Here is a 12,506-nt window from a genome sequence, read left to right as displayed (position 1 = left end):
CACACGCACACACACACGCACACACACACGCACACGCACGCACAGACACACACAGACACACACACACACACACACACACGCACACGGTGTATTTTGCTGATAAAACAACAACAAAATTCCCTCAAATATTATTACTAAAGAACCGTTTTCCAAAGAACGAAATGTAAACCAATGCGTTCTGAATGGGAGTGTTTCTCAGATTTTTCCATGCTACACAGAACGAAATGTAAACCCATGCAAATAAAGACTTCATGGTCATAATAATTTAAATATCATTAATCTCCTGAGTGTGTTGGGTGGTATTCTATTTTTTTCAACGGGGCTGCATCCAGTCACTTGACTGTCATGGTTGCTATGGTGGTTGCTATCGACCGCCCCCTCTAATCCTTACATGGCTCTAAAAACCACGCGGCAAAGGAGCTGCCGTAAATTGTGTTGTTTTTGTCGTAACCTGGGGTCCGACGGTTAAAAAATAGACAGATATTCCGAGGTATCCTTAAAAGACAGCTTGGATGTTTTTATTTTCTGCAGTTTAGACTTCTTCTATAACCTATTTTTGAAAGCAAAACACCAAGTTCATTGATTTAACGAGGCAGGGTTATTTGAAACAATTTATTCAATAAATATTTGTGAGAGGTCATTCCTTCTCCTGAGTTTGCTTCCTATTTATGTCTAGTGTACACCCCTACTGTCCAAAAGCATCCCCCCCCCCCATATGGATTTGGAGAGTTGTTGCCACGTCCCAGTGGTGGAAGTATCATATAATATGAAAGAGGGCATTCAATTATACTACAATGATCAATTAGGAGGCCGAAGCCCTAAAGGAAGTGATGCAATAGGTGACTGAGGCGAGAACATTTAAGTAAACTGTACCTTGGGGTCTCTTATATATCAAAGGGGGTTTCAAAGGACGCATATACGCTTCAACCTGTGGCTCCAGCCCTACAGGAAATGACTCAGCAAGTGCTCCATCTCGTTGCACCTGCACCCAGCGCTCGCTTGCAAGATTTTGGCCTGAAGTTCTTCCCAGACCTATACCCTAACAGTCCAACATGCATATCTGAGAATCAGGCCTCTCTTCAATAATGACAAAATGTTATGAGAGAAATACAGATTCACTTTTTGTTATCTCATAAGCGGCGTGGTGCCGGCTCCTTTTGACCTTTTGACCCCAGACTTCAAAGACGTGGCCACAGGCCAGCTGTGTCTACACACATTAAGCCACAAATGTACACCTCCATCCCGCAAAAAATGGGGCCTAGAAACTAACCTCTGTCTTATGCACAGTGACTGTACTGTTGGAGGTCACGCCCCTTTTCCGGCCTTTTCGAGATAGCTAGGGATGCTAAAATGTTTACACACATTTCCCGGGGCCCCGAGAACGACATACCCAAGATTTGTAGTTCTAGCCCATAGAGAAAAAAAGTTTTCCCAAATGGACTGTCATTTGGACAAAGCCCCTTCAGAAGTGTTGCCTGCGAGACCTAATGGTTCAGAATGTGGTGGAAAAACCGTTTTTGAGATAGGAAGGTCCTACCGCCCTGAAATTTGAATACCATATTCTAGGGCCTAACTGGGACCCCCGCACCGAAACTTGGCCCGGTCGGACCCCGAGTGCAGGAAGGGGGGGCCTGGACTTTCATAATCTTCGCTCGGTGAATGTAAAGGATGTTTGGTCGGATGTTATGACGAAGAATCATAATGTGAATGGGAATATTCTATTAATGTCTTGATATCATCTTTTGTCTCAACACTTCTGCTGCAGCCGCTTAAAGTCTCACTCCGAGAACCTTAAAATATGAATCAATCCATTAGAAGTATGAAAATATCTTCCCGGTCGTGCAACAGGGCAAACAAGGTGTCCTTTGACATCTACGTTTCGAGACGATTGCAACAGTGCTACACATGATCATATTTGAATATGTTTCGGGGTAGTAATTAGCTGTCGATTTTGGAGGCCTTTATCAATAATGACCAGCTATAGATTTGCTTCCCGATGGAGATTTTTGACAAATTACATGTTAATTAGCATCTACACGTTAAGCTGAGTCCAATGAGATCAAGCTCGCCCTCTTGCTACACCGAGATCATGTCCTAGACCTAGGTGTACCATGTAAAATACATGTTACCATTAGCTAGAGTGTCATGCTTGGTGTCATTGGACTCAGCTCAACGTGTAGATGCTAAATAACATGTCATTTGTCACAAATTTTTATCGGGAAGCAAATCAATAGCTGCTCATTATTGATTAAGGCCTCCAATTTCGACAGCTAATTACTACCATTAAACATGTTCGAGTATGCACATGTGTGGCACCTTGTTCGTCCTCCTACGCCACCGGGAAGATATTTACATGCTTCTGATTGACTAATGAATTGATTCAGCTATTCCCCCAGAAGTCTGGGGTCAAAAGGTCAAAAGGAGACGGCACCAGCCCCGTTGAAAAAAATAGAATACCACCCAACACACTCAGGAGATTAATGATATTTAAATTATTATGACCATGAAGTCTTTATTTGCATGGGTTTACATTTCGTTCTGTGTAGCATGGAAAAATCGGAGAAACACTCCCATTCAGAATGCATTGGTTTACATTTCGTTCTTTGGAAAACGGTTCTTTAGTAATAATATTTGAGGGAATATTTTTTTGTTGTTGTTTTAGCAGCGCAATGAACCGTGTGCGTGTGTGTGTGTGTGTGTGTGTGTGTGTGTGTGTGTGTGTGTGTGTGTGTCTGTGTGTGTCTGTGCGTGCGTGTGTGTGCTTGTGTGTGTGTGCGTGCGTGTGTGTGTATAACACGCTATTTTATGTTGAAATGCGACGTAATCCAGTGTTGACGAAACGTACACTGTCAACGTATGCTTTTGGCGACTGGGTTGGCTCTCAGATATACGTGTTTCTAACAAGATGATATCATTAAAAGTTACATAAAGTAACAGTTTAATAACACAAAGGAAGCACGTGAGCTGCTAGTTTAGCGAAAGCAGCGTCCCTATTCCTAACAACCTGACGTCGTTGAAACATGCGAGCGAGCCGATCAAATCCTAATAACTATAAAACTAAAGATCAGACACAATCACTGATTGAAGATTATGCAAGTAAAAAGTATATTTCTCGCTAGAAATGTTATTAGAAACACGTTTAACGGTGAATCGTTCCTAAAATATTGCATTTCCCATTCAGATAATAAAGATTAATAAAGATCATACACATTCACTGACTGAAGATTATGTAAGGAAAATGTAAATTTCTCGCTAGAAATGTCATTAGAAACGCGTTTAATGGTGTATCTCTCCTAAAATATTGCATTTCCCATTCAGATAATAAAGATTGATATAGGCTACGCCGTGTTCCGGAGCCGCGGGGGATTCTGGGAATTGGGGTTGTCAGTTGACAAAAGGGGCTTTCGTTAACTTGTTTTGTTGTTAGGATTAAGTGGGGTTAATGGGTTCGGGATGTTATGTGGTTGTGTGTTGTTCTATTAACATTGTTTGTGTGTTCATTGTTGTCGACACCGTCACCGAGAGTGACGTGACCATCGTTTCATGCAGCTGTTCCGTGTTGAAGTCTCGTTCAATAAAAACCAACTCTCGTTGTCGAGCGTTCAATAAAAACCAACTCTCGTTGTCGAGCGTGCCCCCCCCTACAAACGTGTCTCCCCCCCCCCCCCCCCGGTCAACAACAGTCTACCTCCCCCCCCCCCCCCTAAACGATCGTGTCCACAATTTGCCGCGAAAGCCGTGAAACCCAAACCCCGAAACCCGCCTCCACAGCGGCACGCGTGGATACTGTAGGTATAACACGCTATTTTTTACGTTGAAATGCTACGTATCCAGTGTTCATGGAAACGTACACCGTCAACGTTTTTTCTTGGCGACTGGGTTGGAGGAATGGACCTTGGTCCAAGGAGAATGTATACCAATTCCTTTTTGATAGATTGATATAAGCAAGGTTTATATAAGTTGTATATAATTGTATATTATAGCTACGATTTAAAACGTCAACGACAGGTGGGATCAAGACAGGAGAACGGGGAGAAGGGCAGATGTATTACAGTACACTATTTAGGTCAACTATTTAGGTCAGTAAAGTATGTTTAGGGATAAGGAAGGATAGGAGGAATTGGGACTCATTTTTTGCCAAAAATCCATCCCTGTGTTGGTCATGCAAACAACCGACACCTGTAAGACCCCGTGAAAACTAATTTGTATGAAGACCCTGTATGCACCGAACATCTGTATCGGCTCAATTTGACAACGATCACCGCTATGCATCATGGGATATCGCACGTCAATAAGTCACACCCGGCCGGCCAACTCCTCTTCACCTCGTTGACGGCCCGATTATTGCACTACAGAGGGCCCAAGCGAGCCAAACCGCAAAAGCCTGCGTTATTTAATCAAATCGGGCGGATAAACATGGCAGGAACCTTTTTGGGGGGATAGGCTAGGAGGTGGCCGGGGGGCCGGGGGGATGTACCACCACCCAACGTCCTGCTGCCCACCCCCCGGCACCCAGCCCCCTCCTAAGTGGTCTGTCACTTCTTATAGAGATCCTCACACCCCTAAGAGACACTAGCACTGACCTTTTGGGGGGGATGCACCGCCTGTCCTTAAAAAAGGAGCGAAGCGTGAGGCGTTCACCTTGGTCTGCCGCCGCCACCGCCGCTTCTCTATCCCGTCAGCGTTGGCCTCCACACGTCGTCACGCACTTCTGAACGGCCCTACATTAATGCTAAGTGTCGACGCCGGGGTCGGTGTTTGTTTTGTGTCACCCTTTCACGCAGAGACTCGTCAAGGGCTCCACGGGTCCGACGGCCGTGAGAGACCCTGAAAAGGGCGAGGAAAAACGCAGGCCTGGAAAAAAAACGGCAAGTAGCGGAGGAAATAAAAGGACAAAAACACACAACAGCCCCTGCGACAGTGAATCCAATCATAACAAGAAGGAGCCGTTGATGGCGGACAATCGACGGATAAACGCGGCATCTGTCACACAAAAAGAATCCTCCTACTTTGGACAAATAGTCTAACTGAATGGTGGTGTGTAGTGAAAGAATATTCTCTTTTTGTATGTGTTTTGTATGAATAAGAAAAGCAGCATTTTAACAATGCCGAAGGCAAAGAGGTCAAATTGTTTAAATGATTAGAAACATCAGCGCTGGTGCAATAGGCCTACTTGAGTTGAGCGGCCATTTTCCTCAATGGGAACCAAAACATACTTTTGAGATTTTCTGGAAAGAAGTTCTCCAAATTGCCCTCCGCCCACTTTCCGAAATGTGACTAATCATAAGCTTACTCGGGGGCTAACGGCAAGGCTGTTGGACTGCTAATTATGGGATGTCAGGAATAAGCCTGCAGTAATAAAAAACACTCAAATACTAAGTATGTGTTAAGGCTGAATGTATTTTCTTTCCTGGGTCAAGTACCCGCAAATAAAATAAAACATTGTTCCATTATTCAAATGTGAGTGCACAGGCCTTAATAGAAATCTGCCAGACCATTAAGCTGGATTCGGCGCTGCATGGTAATTGCGTATCTGTCATCTGCGGCTGTGATTGAATGGGATGTTTCCTGTGTGTTTTGATAGTCAAAAGAGCCTTATCCTAGAAATAGGTTTGAATTGAAGGTGAATTAGTCTTAGTGGGTTGATTTACAACTTAATTCCAACTGTTGCTCCGTAAAAAAATGCCATCTTTTCATTCGTTAATCATTTCATAGTTCTTTCATTTGTGGCTCTGTCTTGGATTGGTGATGAATTGGTTGTTTTGTCTTGTTTGTTTTTTTGTTCATTCAGTCAGTCACAAATAAAGTATCAACCCTTGTTGAGGTTGAGGTATTTCACTACAAAGGCCTTGAACAGATAGAATAGGCCAACCAGCTCTATGAGCGTATTTCTAACAGTCCCGTCCTTAAAATGACGCTGCCCAAATCCAAAATGGATACTACACCTAGTTTGTGAAAATACACAAAAATCCCAATTTCTTGCCTGCTTCAAGTCATCCCCTTGTCATGCATCACAAAGACATCAAAATACGGAGGAACAGAAATCAGGCAGTAACATGCAACAAAAACCTCTGTTGTCCCCTCCGTTATACTGGCTGGGCCCTAGTAGCACCACTGACCCCAGGTATAGGGCCTGGGTAGAGAGGCTAATGGGATCCCCGGTGCGCAGAACCTGCTTTGAGGTCTATCTGCATTTATGTGTGGTTAGGTTTTAAAATACAGTCATGTAATGTTGGCGATTACCATACCCAATAATAAATGATCCTATTTATGTTGTTCACCGCCTTACTTTGAACATGAGAAGAATACATGCCACCCGTGTAGGCCTACCGATCCATGTTCACATCCCAACAATTTGGAGGTAATCGTTCAGTATCTCTTGAAAGGAATATTTTTTACAACTATGAGCAAGAGCAACTAGGATGCATGATCTGGCAGTGGATAAAAAGCTGCAGATAATAATCGTTTGTCTTTGTGAGTAAAGTCCTCTAACTACACAACTCAAGATAATATCTGTGGTGGACTTTTTATTGTGAGAGGGAATCGATTTAAAACGCAACTTCAGGCCCACCATCATCGCCGTCCTTTGTGGCTTGACAACCTTATTTGTTTCCATCAAATATTGTGAAAAATCACTGCCGCCCTCCTGCAGAGATGATAAATGCAGACACTTTCTTTGGCACATCCGTCGCTTTGAATGGTGGCCTAGTTTCCACAGACGTTTTTTTTTTTAACAACAGCTACCCGAAACGGTCTGCTGTCATGTAAGATATGGAGCACAATAGTCCAAGCTCTGTAATTACTATCTGCTGATTGGCTCGTTCGCTGAGTAGTAGTTGCCATGCGATGGGCCTGCTGATTGGTCGACTGTCAGCAATTTCCATTTGAGGAAGACACGGTGCCCTCATCAAGAATCATAATTAACTTGTTGAAGCGGGGCCCTCTCAGCGGGCGGGAGGCCCCCCTGGGGTCCTAATAGCGAGCTGGCGTGGAGTTTTAGTTCAGGGGCCCCTGTACACATATCCATGTAAAATAACTATGGTTACACACATAAAAGAGAGCAGTATGGGGACATTTGGCAGAAGCCTCAGTATACCCTTCACGATAAAGTGTTTGACAACATAAAAATAAATAAAAAAGCTGTAGTGGTAGGAAAATAAACTTGAGTCAGGCAACACCGCCATCTGGTGGACAGAAGGCGACTTTGAATGAAAACATAACAGAGATATCCATCGTTATTATTTGAAGTGTTTTAATATTGTTACTTGAATAATATGATAAAGGGTTTGGAATGAATGCAAATAAATTGATGGAGGACACAAAATAGAAAAATAACAGTTCTTCCTCTACTGTGCATGTGCTTCAATACATCAACCATCACCTCTATAAACTACAGATCTCCAACCATCACCTCTCCTCTATCAACCACATTCCTCCACCAACCACCTCTCCTCTATAAACTGCAGTCCTCCACCCACCACCTCTCCTCTATAAACTGCAGTCCTCCACCCACCACCTCTCCTCTATAAACTACAGTCCTCCACCCACCACCTCTCCTCTATAAACTACAGTCCTCCACCCACCACCTCTCCTCTATAAACTACAGTCCTCCACCCACCACCTCTCCTCTATAAACTACAGTCCTCCACCAATCACATCCTGCCCACACACTCATTCAACGCCACCACTTCCTCCATCTTCTCGAACAGTGACTCCACCAGCGACCCGTGTCCTCGGCCGTCGCACATCACGTGCTACCACGGCCCGCACCGTTCAACCATCCCCGCCTGGTCCCCGTACCCAAGGAGGTGTTGCTCCGCCCCCTCTTCCTCCACGTTGGGGCAGGAAATAAGCCCCGCCCCACGCCAGCAGCAGGACGGTGCGTCCCCACATCAGTGGGCCGCGATCTGTAAGCCCCTGGCGGCACCACCTTGGGGGGCCGGTCCCCGGAAAACGCCCCCGAGAACCCGCTCCCGTTGCCGTAGCGTCACGCGGCGCCTGCCGATCTTGACGCGGTGGTCCCTGTCGAGTGCCAAGGGGCAAGGAGACTCCCCCAGCACCAGCACCCTGAGCTCGGACTCGGCCTCCTTGACCTTCCCCCCCCCCCCCAGGAGGGTCAACACACACACACAGACACCCCCCCCCCCTTTCCTTTCCCTCCGGCGGGCCCTGCTCCTCCCTCCCCCAGTTTTTGTTTTGTCTTCTGTTCTCGGGGGCTGACAGAGCTGTTTCTTCCCTTTGATCAACCTCTTCTCCTCCTCTTCCTCCTCCTTCCTCTTCCTGACCATCCACTGGGACTGGCTCCGTTGCATCTCGTGGGTCTTCCGCTGCGTGTTGTGTTGTATGATCTTTGGCTGACGCAGTCATCCCCGTCTCCTTCACAATAGCCGGTCGCCATTTGCCCTGATTCAAGGCCTCCCTGCTCGTCGTTCATCTCCTTCAGATGCCTTTCTCGGCCATGTAACCCCTCCTGGGCTTGAGATATACTGCGGGCAATGCCTTGGAGTTGCTTCCGCTTGTCACTCATCGTCTGACCATGCGTCTCTAAATCTGCGCCCCAGCCGAGACGCTCCTGTTCCCGTTCCCCGAGGCGCTCCTCTTTACCTTCTAGCTCCCCCCCTCCCCCCCAGGCCTTGAGCTCCCGGACACTTTGGTTTGAAGGTCCAGGCCGTGGTCGTTGAGCTCCTTCTGCCCAGGGTGGCGTTCCCGAGGGCCCCCCAGGATGGCGTTCCCGACAGCGCTCTTTCCCGTCTCACGCTCTCCCCCGGGAGGAGCAGCCGTGGCTCGGGGAGGCGGTGCTGTGTCCGGGGGAAGGAGGGGGGTCGGCGGGGCTCCGGGCTCTCCTTGCCGCTCTCGCCTAGAAGGAAGGACAGAGGGAGACGCTGGGCCAGTTGGAATCGGTTACAGCAAGGACTATGAAACTCCACTCAATGTCATAACTTAAGTCAACTTAAGTTGAATCAACTTAAGTCCTTCATGAGTACATTGAAAGTAGAGATGTTCTTAGCTTAAAAAGGCCCACTATGCAGGATCGGCCATTTCTTCGCTGTTTCTTGGTTTGCGCACGCACTTTTCTCTACACAGCGCCCCCTAACAGCTTCGTAGTAGTTAATTTACAACACTGTCGTAAGAACTCGTTGACGACCCTTCCCCATGCACTTCTACGCTAGCCATGTGCATTTGTTTTCAAAGAAGCCGGCGAATGCGTGGAGCCATGTCTGAAGTAGATGTTCATAAAGTTAAGACAAGGTTATACATTTTTAAAATGGTGTATTTGTATTGCAATAAACATAAATCAATCCTTTTTTATAGTTGACGGGGAGAATTTATATCCTAGATTATAATTGTTTTATCTTTGGTTGAACAGAACAATCAGTGTAAGAGTGTTGGCCAACATAATACATAACGTTAGCACCGACAGTCGCCTCTTGGGTCCCTTATCAGTCGATTGATCCATGATGAATGCAACAATTGCCTCGCAACTGGCTGTTTATATCTAGCCGGTGCCACGTTTGGGGGTGTGTCTGTGCCGTAAAGCATTTTCGAAACTACAATCTGACTACATTTTCGAAGCGCGATTGGATACATCCGCTGCGTCACATCCGGATTGTGCCGGCCCGAACAGAGCAAGTTGCATATTCGCTTTTTCCTTGGAGAAGCGACAAGGGGCAATGAAACACCCACCAAACGACCCAGAAATGGTTGTAGAACCATCAGAATAACTCTCAACCTATATAATTAATGTAATTTTAGCAAAAAATCTTGCATAGTGGGCCTTTAAATGGCCATGAGCAGTAATACAAAAAGGAGAAGCACCGAACAAAGGAAAAATCCTCACGTGTGTTTGAGTCATCGGCTGAACTGCTGCACCCTCAGCATCCATCTGCCCTCGCTCTTCCTCCGGCTTGTCCCCCTCCTCTTCCTCTTTCTGGGTCACTTGTTCCTTTTTGCGTCTAAGGAGCACAACGATTGCATCGTACGTTAATGAAAGTGTGTGTGTGTGAAGAAAAACACCAGTTATTTTTTACATATCTTCACGACAACAGGAAGACTAAACCTTGGTCCATGCAGTCTTTCATACACTTTCAGGCAAACACTTTGACACACACATCAATGGACGATGATCGATGCCAACACATGACGGCCTTCATGCAGATGAGCCTTGTTGATTCATTCACTGACATGCAGCCAACCAGGTTCCTGTGTCATGTCCAAGGCCCGGTGGGCAGCATTTGAGCGGTCCCCCTGTGGTTAAGGGAGCGTAATCATTTTGTTGCCCTGGAATAACATGACTCAGACAGCACAGCAGGGACATCGTGTATTTTATGGTGAACGGCTATTCACATTTCAGAACATCGTTCGGTTGGAAATGTGTTGTTTTTGCAGGGTGTACATTTTGAGAAAAAGTTCAATGCGAAAGAGACAGAGAAGGAGATGCATAGGAAGTAACACTATAGCACAGGAAGTGACATGTTTTTTGTGTTGCATATTTCAGCAGCTGTTGCAACACTGTCAGCTCCACTGCGGGGCTGAATGCATGAAAAGGGACTCAAACAAGCGGATTGAAACCAGTCAATGGAAAAAGATTTCCCTTGACTTGTGACACCATCTGACACCATCGGAAAGAGTTATGTCAATGATGTCTAGTGGTGCACTGACGTGTTAGCATTTTGTTTGTAGAGAACACGACCAAGCCTTTGTTACAGACCCCTTATTTCAATACACAAGGTGTACATCTTTGTAAAGGTGAGGTGAAACAACCTGTTTTGGCTTGAGTTTGAACATTAATGAATTTATCCACATCGACGTCCACACACCTCACGGGGTTCACGTACCCCCTCAGTGTCGGGGACTCTTGTTCTCAGGACGGCAAAGTAACTTTTTTGGAGGCACTGCGTCGTCACGAGGAGAACGGGACCCTTGTGAGGAGCACAATGTTCCAAAACCGGTTGGGCAAGAACCCTCACATGTCTACATTATACTTTCATTTCTGTAACGCTGACAAAAACGGCAACCATCGTGATCAATAAGACGTTTCCATTGATCAAAACTATCGGGAATACAGGCTGAATTCGCACAAAGCTTTCAACCCTTTTTCGCTGCATGGCCGGTTTAAAATCCAGTTTCATTGCGTAATAGCGCGCCCCCCTCTCCTCCAGGGTGTAGCCCTACTTTCTGCAAGGCGAGGGGTTGCCACAACAATCCCTGCACTGTGCTGTCCGCCAGACTCCCTTCACCAGGGGGGCTGTGGCCAGCATGGCAGGAGTGATCCCGCAAGCAGCCGCCTGCCAACAGCCCAGCGGTGGCCTGACCACGTATTGGAGAGGAGCACATGTACATGCACACACGTGCACATGCATGCTCACACACTCCCAACAAACATAGGCAGCGTAACACACACAAATGAACCAACGCACACACACACACACACACACACACACACACACACACACACACGTTAACAAACAGACATGCACATGCATGCACACACACTCCCAACAAACATAGGCAGAGTAACACACTCATGAAGCAACACACATTAACAAAAACACACACATTCGTGCAAAGGTAGTTTTTCGTAGGAAGAGGTGAATCATGAAAATGAGCTCATTTTTTTCTGTGTGTGTGTAGATCATACAACCAATCCCTTGTTTTGAAAGGAACATATTGCTGATGTTGGTTTCACACCATTTATTATTATAGCGTATGTGACAAACTGTTATGTGACCAATGATTATTTCCATGGCGATGGTACATTGTTTGTGTTCTATTTGTAAATGTTGGGGATGGATTACAGATTAAACCTGCAGTATGTATGTTTTCCCAATAGTAACAGCTACAGCTAAACCCTTTTCATACTATAAAGGGCAAAGGCCGACAAGTATTAACCGATTTATAAAGAAAGATTCCCTGGACGGATTGACTCGTGGACGGGCATGTTTTATTCTTGAGAATCTTTGTACGATATTTTTTAATGGAGTAGCGGGGGTAGAAAGGTGACACATTGCACAGGTTTAACTCTACTGCTTAGTGCTGCAGAGACAGAGTGGTCATTGCAGCTGATTACATGTGAATCACTGGAAAGGGTCGCTTTTAGCTCTTATATAGAGACGGTAGATTCCCCACCTACCTCCTACCTCAGACCGACATGCGCACACACACACACACACACACACTCACACACACACACACACACACACACACACACACACACACACACACACACACACACACACACACACACACACACACACACACACACACGCACGCACGCACGCACGCACGCACGCACGCACACACGCACGCACGCACGCGCGCACACACACACACACCTGCAACAAAATACATGCATGTTTGTGCACACACGCATACACTCATAAATGTTAACGTTCTTGCACATACCCATCTCACACTAACTAAGCCCATCCCACATGTATTTACCCCAGAGCACATGTACACACACACACACACACACACACACACACACACACACACACACACACACA

General features: G+C 46.1%; 1 long non-coding RNA gene across 1 annotated transcript in view; it reads left to right on the top strand.

The window, feature by feature from the left end:
- Positions 1 to 5,368, top strand: part of LOC130369835 (uncharacterized) — a 33,417-nt gene extending 28,049 nt beyond the window's left edge. Inside the window, exon 3 of the long non-coding RNA XR_008892908.1 lies at positions 4,785 to 5,368. This is a non-coding gene — a long non-coding RNA (uncharacterized LOC130369835). The remainder of the gene's footprint in view (positions 1 to 4,784) is intronic.
- Positions 5,369 to 12,506: the final 7,138 nt, after the last annotated feature.

The sequence above is a fragment of the Gadus chalcogrammus genome, chromosome 17 (genome assembly GCF_026213295.1).
Source record: "Gadus chalcogrammus isolate NIFS_2021 chromosome 17, NIFS_Gcha_1.0, whole genome shotgun sequence".
In the NCBI taxonomy this organism is placed as follows: domain Eukaryota; kingdom Metazoa; phylum Chordata; class Actinopteri; order Gadiformes; family Gadidae; genus Gadus; species Gadus chalcogrammus.
Note: the sequence above shows the minus strand (reverse complement) of the source record. Positions and strands in the feature narration are given on the sequence as shown.